Here is a 7,141-nt window from a genome sequence, read left to right as displayed (position 1 = left end):
GATCCCATATGCCTTGGAGGAACTAAAGCCCGAGCAGGGCAACTACTGAGATGATGAGCTCCAGAGGCTGCATACCACAGCTAGAGAACTCACACACCAATGAAAGACCCTGCATGAAACAACTGCAGCTAAGACCCAATGCAGCCAGTTTCAAACAATAGCAAATAAAATTTTAAAAAAAGAAAAAAATGCTTAGCCTCTAATCAAAGAAACCTATTTTAAATCAGTGATGCTATTTACCTAGTGATGCTCAGATAGGCAAAGCTTTAGAACGATACCATCTGTGGTGGCAAGGCTGTGAGGGAACAGGCACCCATACATCACCAGAGCCCCACAGTCAGGAGGGGTGTAGCTTTCCACCCAGCAGTTATAAGAATTTCTTCCAAGAAAATGGTGTACAAAAAATTACACACATTGGCAGTTGTATTCGGGCTTCCCAGGTGGCGCCAGTGGGTACAGAACCCACCTGTCAATGCAGGAGACTTGACAGGAGACCCAGGTTCGCTCCCTGGGTCGGGAAGATGCCCTGGAGAAGGAAATGGCAACCCACTCCAGTATTCTTACCTGGAGAATCCCATGGACAGAGGAGCCTGGCGGGCTATAGTCCATGGGGTTGACTGAAGCGACGAAGCATGCACGCATGCAGTTGTATTCAACACCTGTTATCCTTAACAATAGACTTGATTTTCATCAAAAGGAGATCAGGGAGTTCCTCATGGGTCTAGTGCTTAGGATTTGGTGCTTTCACTGCCATAGCTCAAGTTCAATCCCTGGTCAGGGAACTAAGGTCAAACAAGCTGCCTGGCCAAAACTTTTTTTATTAAAATGTTTTTAAAAATGAGATTAAATATAGAGTTCAACCATGATATGGAGGAGAATGCAGCTGTTAAAAATTATAAACAATGACACAAGATGTTTACCTTTGCATGAAAAAAGGTAAAAGAGAAAAGTCAGTTATACATTGTGATTCCAATTGGAATCTGTAGATTCACACTTGGTTCAAACACAGCATCAGTGCCATTCCCAGAACTACCCTCTCAGGCTGTTTAAGCGCTCACAATGAGCTTGAGTGATGAGGGTGGTGGTAGAAAGAGTTGGCCCTGGATGGAACTTGAATCCCTGACCCCTCAGAGCACGTCAGCCTGGCTTTTCCAAGCAGCAGCAAAACTGAAAAATGTTACTTCACACTAACCCTGAAGAGCACAGCCCGCAGGCCCTGTACAAGCCAGGAGGTTGGACAGGACAGGTCATTCCTAGTCACAGAGGGTAAACAGTCTAGCTAAGGAAAGTGAAGTCGAAAGTGAAAGTGAAGTTGCTCTGTTGTGTCCGACTCTTTGCGACCCCATGGACTGTAGCCTATCAGGCTCCTCCATCCATGGGATTTTCCAGGCAAGAGTGCTGGAGTGGATTGCCATTTCCTTCTCCAGGGAGCTAAGGGGAGCTCCTTAACTAACTTCCACAGCAAGTGTCTGTGTCTTCCTGCCTGAGGGCTCTATTCTGCTGGGAAAGCCTGAGGCAGCTGCTTCCCTCAGCCCCTCCTTATCTTGGATTATCAGCTTGTCGTCATATAAGGGAGGAAAAAAAATATTAGGTAGGCATTAGGTTTGGGGCAGCAGGAGGAGAAATTCTAGCAGTTAATAGCACTCAGTAAATGTTGCCGTTTTGGCTTCCCAGGTGATGCTAGTGGTTAAGAACCCACCTACCAATGTGCCAGACATAAAGAGATGCAGGTTTGATCCCTGAGTTGGGAAGATCCCTTGGAAGAGAGCATGACAACCCACTGCAGTATTTTCATCTGGAGAATTCCACGGACAGAAAAGCCTGGTAGGCTACAGTTCATAGGGTCCCACAGAGTCAGACACAATTGAAGCGACCTAGCATACACACAATATTCTAAGGATTCTTATTTACTAATTCATTTTATCCAACACCCCCATGGGGATAGGTATTATTCCCATTTTACAGATAAGGAAACTGAGGCCCTGAAGAGTTCAATAACTCAACATTACCCAGCTAATAAGAGGTAGAGTCACACAACTCAAACATCCTGGCTGGTATTCCTCCTCCCAGATTGGCCAGCTGCCAGAGCCTGAACCCTACCCACTCTGCCTAGGTTGGGTTAGGTACCCAGCCTACTTTTCCCATTTTAGAACCTCTACATGGCAGCAAAGGCCTTTCTACACTGACAAATTAGTGATGAAGGCCCACATCATATACGAGCAGATGAAGGTCAGCACCTGTCCTGACCTGTCCGATGGCCTTGGCCACTGGGGTACCAGGAATCATCAGGGTCAATGGACTGCCATTTAGCCTGTGCCAAGCATCCTTGTGTGGACCACTCTTGAGGACCAAGGGAGAGGGAAGGGGAGCCGGCGATGGGAGAAGTAGCCAGCATCCTCCATGGGAGGCTGGGAGGCCCAGAGAGGGGCTGGGAGGAGCTTGTTTAAGTCTAGTTCTTTAGGCCCTGGAAATTCTGGGCTCCCTCATCCACAATGGCAGCCAGACAGCACAGTTTGCAGACACCAGGTCAGAACTCCCCTATCCGCGGGAAGGGGGCCATTAGCCCTGCCATTCCCCTTACCCAGCTAGGGCTGCTCTTTGACTCTGCAATGAATTGACTTCCCCCACCTTCTTTCATTCTGCTTCTTTTACCTAGGAATGCTGCCCTTCCTTGCAGGGAGGCAAAGTCTCCCCAGTTCAGTCCTGGGAGACAATGGAGTCTACCGCATAATATGCGTGTTAGTCACTTAGTCATGACCAACTCTTTGGGACCCTGTGGACTGTAGCCCGCCAGGTTCCTCTATCCATGAAACGTGTTGTAATTGTTTAGTCATTTCAGTCATGTCCAACTCTTTGAGATCCCATGTATTGTAGCCGGGCTCCTCTATCCATGGGATTTCCCAGGCAAGAATACTGGAGTGGGTTGCCATTTCCTCCTCCAGGGGATCTTCCCCACCCAAGGACTGAATTGGTCTCTTATATCTCCTGCATTGGCAGGTGGGTTCTTTGAGCACTGAGCCACCACCCCATAATAGAGGCCACAATTCTGAGAAGACAGAGCTGACTCCAAGGAGCAAGTGTCTAAGACAAGAAAGATTCTGTCAGTCATCACCAGTAGCTTTTCCATACCTGCCTTCACTAGGCTGAAACAAGGGTCTACTCAGCCTGTTCACCCTCCTTTGCCTACTTGGAGCTTCTGGACTTGGCCTGGCTCAGGCCCACGAAGACATCAACCCCTCAGACCAGGGCAACAGCAAGAGAACTACCCAGAGGAGAGGGCTTGGGTTATAGTTCCTGGTGGAACCTGCCAGGCAGAAGGTCTGAAGGATAGAGGGCTGGGCGAGGGATGCTTTCCCCCACCCCAGACCTTTCTAATCACAGTGGGCAGAGCTGAAGCTGAGTTGCAGATGAGGTGGACCATGACTACCTTTGCTTAGTTCCCCAGTGAATGCAGTTACACCATCTCCTGCCCTCACTACAGCCAGAACTTCCCTGTTTTGTTGGCATACCCCAGGGGCCCGAGGCCTGAAGGGCTGACCCAAAGGCCTGGTACCCGAGGGCCCATACATGGAGTCCTGCCTGGAGGAATCCTCAAAGCCCAGGGACCTACAGAGCTGCCCATGCTCTGGGCTTGGCAGTGTCACTGGGGTGACCTGAGAATCACAGCCATCCTGCTTACCATGTGACCCAGAAGCCAGGAACAGGCCTGCAGATGGGAAAACAAAGAACCCTCCATCCTGTCCCCCCACCCCAGACTCACCCGCAATCCCTGATCTACACGTACTCGAGGTCTCCAGGGGCGGCAGGCAGAGATGCTGCAGAGGAAGTAAACCTGGTGTGACGAGAATAAGGTTCAGGCAGGGGGCTGGCTCGGAGCCTCGGGCAGGAAGCGGTGAGGTAGGAACATGGGATCTGGGACCCAGCCCAGGTCCACAGTGCTGCTGGCCGGGCAGGCGGGGAAAGATCTGGGCATACTGACCAGCCCCAGTCCCATGAGGTACAGAGCCATGTGTGCTGCTTAAGCATTTGGAGTCCAGGACTTCCTCCTTCTGGATGGCTCACGTCTATAGCAGAGGACCAGGCAGGCAGGAACCACTACTCCTGGTAGCACCCTGGCTCAACCTGCAGGGTCCCCCTGGGAGGGTCTATTTTCTCTCTTTGCTTGGTGTTGACCAACAGCAGGAGAGCCAGTGTTTGGCGCCCTCTTTTCCTGGCTCTCGATGACCAATGTCTGAAGGTGAGGTGAGAGTCAGGTTACCACTGCTTCCAGAAACACAAGGCCATGGGCAGCTCCCAAAAGGAGTAGAAGCAGGAGAAACTGACCTGAACCAACCTTCAGCTACCTAGGCTTCCCTCATGGCTCAGGTGGTAAAGAATCTGCCTGCAAAGAGGGATACCTGGCTTCCATCCTTGGGTCAGGAAGATCTCCTGGAGGAGGGCATGGCTATCTGCTCCAGTATTCTTGCCTGGAGAATTCCACTGACAGAGGAGCCTACAGGGCTATAGTCCATGGGGTCGCAGAGTAAGAAATAACTTAGCAATTAATAGCACGGCCCTCAGCAGCCCATCCAACAGGTACCCCTTCATCCAGCAGGTTAGGATTTCTTGGCTCAGGAAGAAGTACACAGCAGAGCTGATTATTAAGCCACCGTCCCAGGTGTTAACCAGTGATGAAATGGCTTCCCTGATGGAATGGGCTTCCCTGATGGTCCAGTGATTAAGAATCCATCTGCAAATGCAGAAGACACAAGTTTGATGCTTGGTTCGTGAAAATCCCAGCACACCAGTCATCCACCACAACCACTGAAGCCCACACGCCTAAAGCCCATGCTCCACAAGAGAAGTCATTGCAATGAGAAGCCTGCCCACCACAACTAGAGAGGAGCCCCAACTCACGGCAACTAGAGAAAACCTACATGAAGCAATGAAGACCCATCACAGCAAAAAATAAATACATAAATAAAATAAAATATACAGAAATCAGTCTTTATTAATGTGAAAGATGTATCTTGTTTGGTAGAACGAATGTTAAACAGTAGCATGTGTCCTATGGTGCCATTTGTAGATTATGTAGAAAAACCTAAACATACCCTTGTTGTTTCTGCTCAGTTGCTAAGTCATGCCCGACTCTGCGATCCCATGGACTGCAGCATGCCAGGCTTCCCTGTCCTTCACCATCTCCTGCAGTTTGCTCAAACTCATGTCCATTGAGTCAGTGATGCCATCCAACCATCTAATCCTCTGTCGCCCCCTTCTCCTCTTGCCCTTAATCTTTCCCAGCATCAGGGTCTTTTCCAATGAGTTGGTTCTTCGCATCAGGTGGCCAAAGTATTGGAGCTTCAGCTTTAGCAACAGTCCTTCCAATGAATATTCAGGGTTGATTTACTTTAGAATTGACTCGTTTGATCTCCTTGCTATCCAAGGGACTCTCAAGAGTCTTCTCTAACACATTTCAAAAGCATCAATTCTTTGGCATGCAATAAAACTGCCATTGGTGGTGACACCTAAAACCATTGCCGAAACCCGGGATTGAACCAGGGACCTTTAGATCTTCAGTCTAACGCTCTCCCAACTGAGCTATTTCGGCTACTTCTAAATATACCCTTAATGTATCTATATTTACCTTCCAAAGAAGCTACGTGATAAAAATTCAAAGCAGAATTATGCTCGACTCATCATTCCTAGACTCAGAAATGAGGCCACTCTAGGGCACCATGCCTGGCTCATATTAGGTTGATTCAGCATTTCCCTCCCTTCCTCTGGAGTGGTTTGCAGGTCGGGGCTCACTGCCCCCCACAGCACTCAGGAAGATCAAGCCCCATCTGGGGACTGCCAGTCCCTCTGTGGACTGGAGGGATTCGGCAACAAGTTATCCCCACTCAGCAGATGAGGAGCAGACAAGAGGGAGCCCTGCTTCTGACCTGTGGGTACCAGTGGGTACAGGAGGACTCTCTGGGAGCCAGGGTCCAGGAGAGCAAAGGTGGTAACAGTGAAGTGCTGGTAATAAGACAAAGGGTAGCACTGCCCTCCCATCACCACCATTTGAGTCCTGAGCACTTGGGAAAGAGAAGTCAAGGAGGTGGAAGGGTGGGGATGCAGCCTAAGGCTCTCCAGTATCACTACCACCCCCCTGCCAAAATGCCCACTGAGGCTGTTGGAAGGTGTTGGTGCTGGGAATGGCCCAGCACTGGTGCCCAGGACTGCCCCATGGGAGGGTGTTGCCCAGCTGTCTCTTCCTACAGGTGGGTGGCACCCAGCTCATCCAGTAGATCCGGCTAGTGTCCCCATGTCTGCCACGTGGGAGTCTGCAGTCCAGCTGTGATCAGGTTTGGGATGGATCAGAGTGACCATCAGGCAACATAGCTTCTAGGACTTCCCTGGTGGTCCAGAGGCTAAGACTCCACGTTTGCAGTGCAGGGGGCCTGGGTTTGATCCCTGCTCAGGGAACTAGATCCCACATGCCACAACCAAGAGTTAACATGCTGTTTTACACATTGAATTATACCAACCATACACATTTTATTCATTTGTGGAAATGTCAGATTGCTTTCAATTTCACACTGAAGTTCTGTCCTCCAATAAATGGGTTCATTTCCTTCCAAAAAAATAAAGATTCAGAGTGTTGCAATGAAGATCGAAGACCCTGTATACTGCAACTAAGACCTGGTGCAGCCAAATAAAAAGAAAAAACTCCACAGCTTCTATGAAAACCCTCAGGTGGGGGCGCCCATCTTGCAGGAGCGGGGGGACAGCAAGGGAGCAGTATCCAGGCAGAGGAGGAGTCGGTGCCCAGGACTTAGTCCCCCTCACCCCCCAGCTCTCTGAATGGTCTTGAGCTCCAATGTGTCCCTGGTCCCTGAGGGTCCTCTCCAACCTGACACTGGTTCCCAGCTGTGGGGTCTCCCCCAGCACATGGCAGCCTTTGTAGTCAATAGAGAAGACCGTGGGGCCCCTGGAGCTTGGCAGTCACCCAGAGCAGGCAGAGCAGTTGTTCACCTCAAATTGGTTCCCAACTTCATCTGGAATGGGGGGGAGGGGAAAAAGCGATGGAGGGATGAGTCACAGGGTGAAGCCAGAGGCCGTTGGGCTCTGCTAAGACTCCACTCTTAGGAGAAGTACCTCATAGCGGTCTCCTAGGGAT

The 7,141-nt window shown here is 50.2% G+C and overlaps 1 non-coding gene across 1 annotated transcript; it reads right to left on the bottom strand.

The window, feature by feature from the left end:
• Window positions 1–5,514: 5,514 nt before the first annotated feature.
• TRNAF-GAA (transfer RNA phenylalanine (anticodon GAA)) lies at window positions 5,515–5,587 on the bottom strand. The gene has a single exon. It is a non-coding gene; the product is annotated as a tRNA-Phe (tRNA).
• Between the last annotated feature and the right edge of the window lie 1,554 nt (window positions 5,588–7,141).

This window comes from Ovis canadensis, chromosome 21, assembly GCF_042477335.2.
Source record: "Ovis canadensis isolate MfBH-ARS-UI-01 breed Bighorn chromosome 21, ARS-UI_OviCan_v2, whole genome shotgun sequence".
In the NCBI taxonomy this organism is placed as follows: Eukaryota; Metazoa; Chordata; class Mammalia; order Artiodactyla; family Bovidae; genus Ovis; species Ovis canadensis.
The sequence above is the reverse complement of the archived record's forward strand: the minus strand, read 5'-3'. Positions and strand labels throughout refer to the sequence as shown.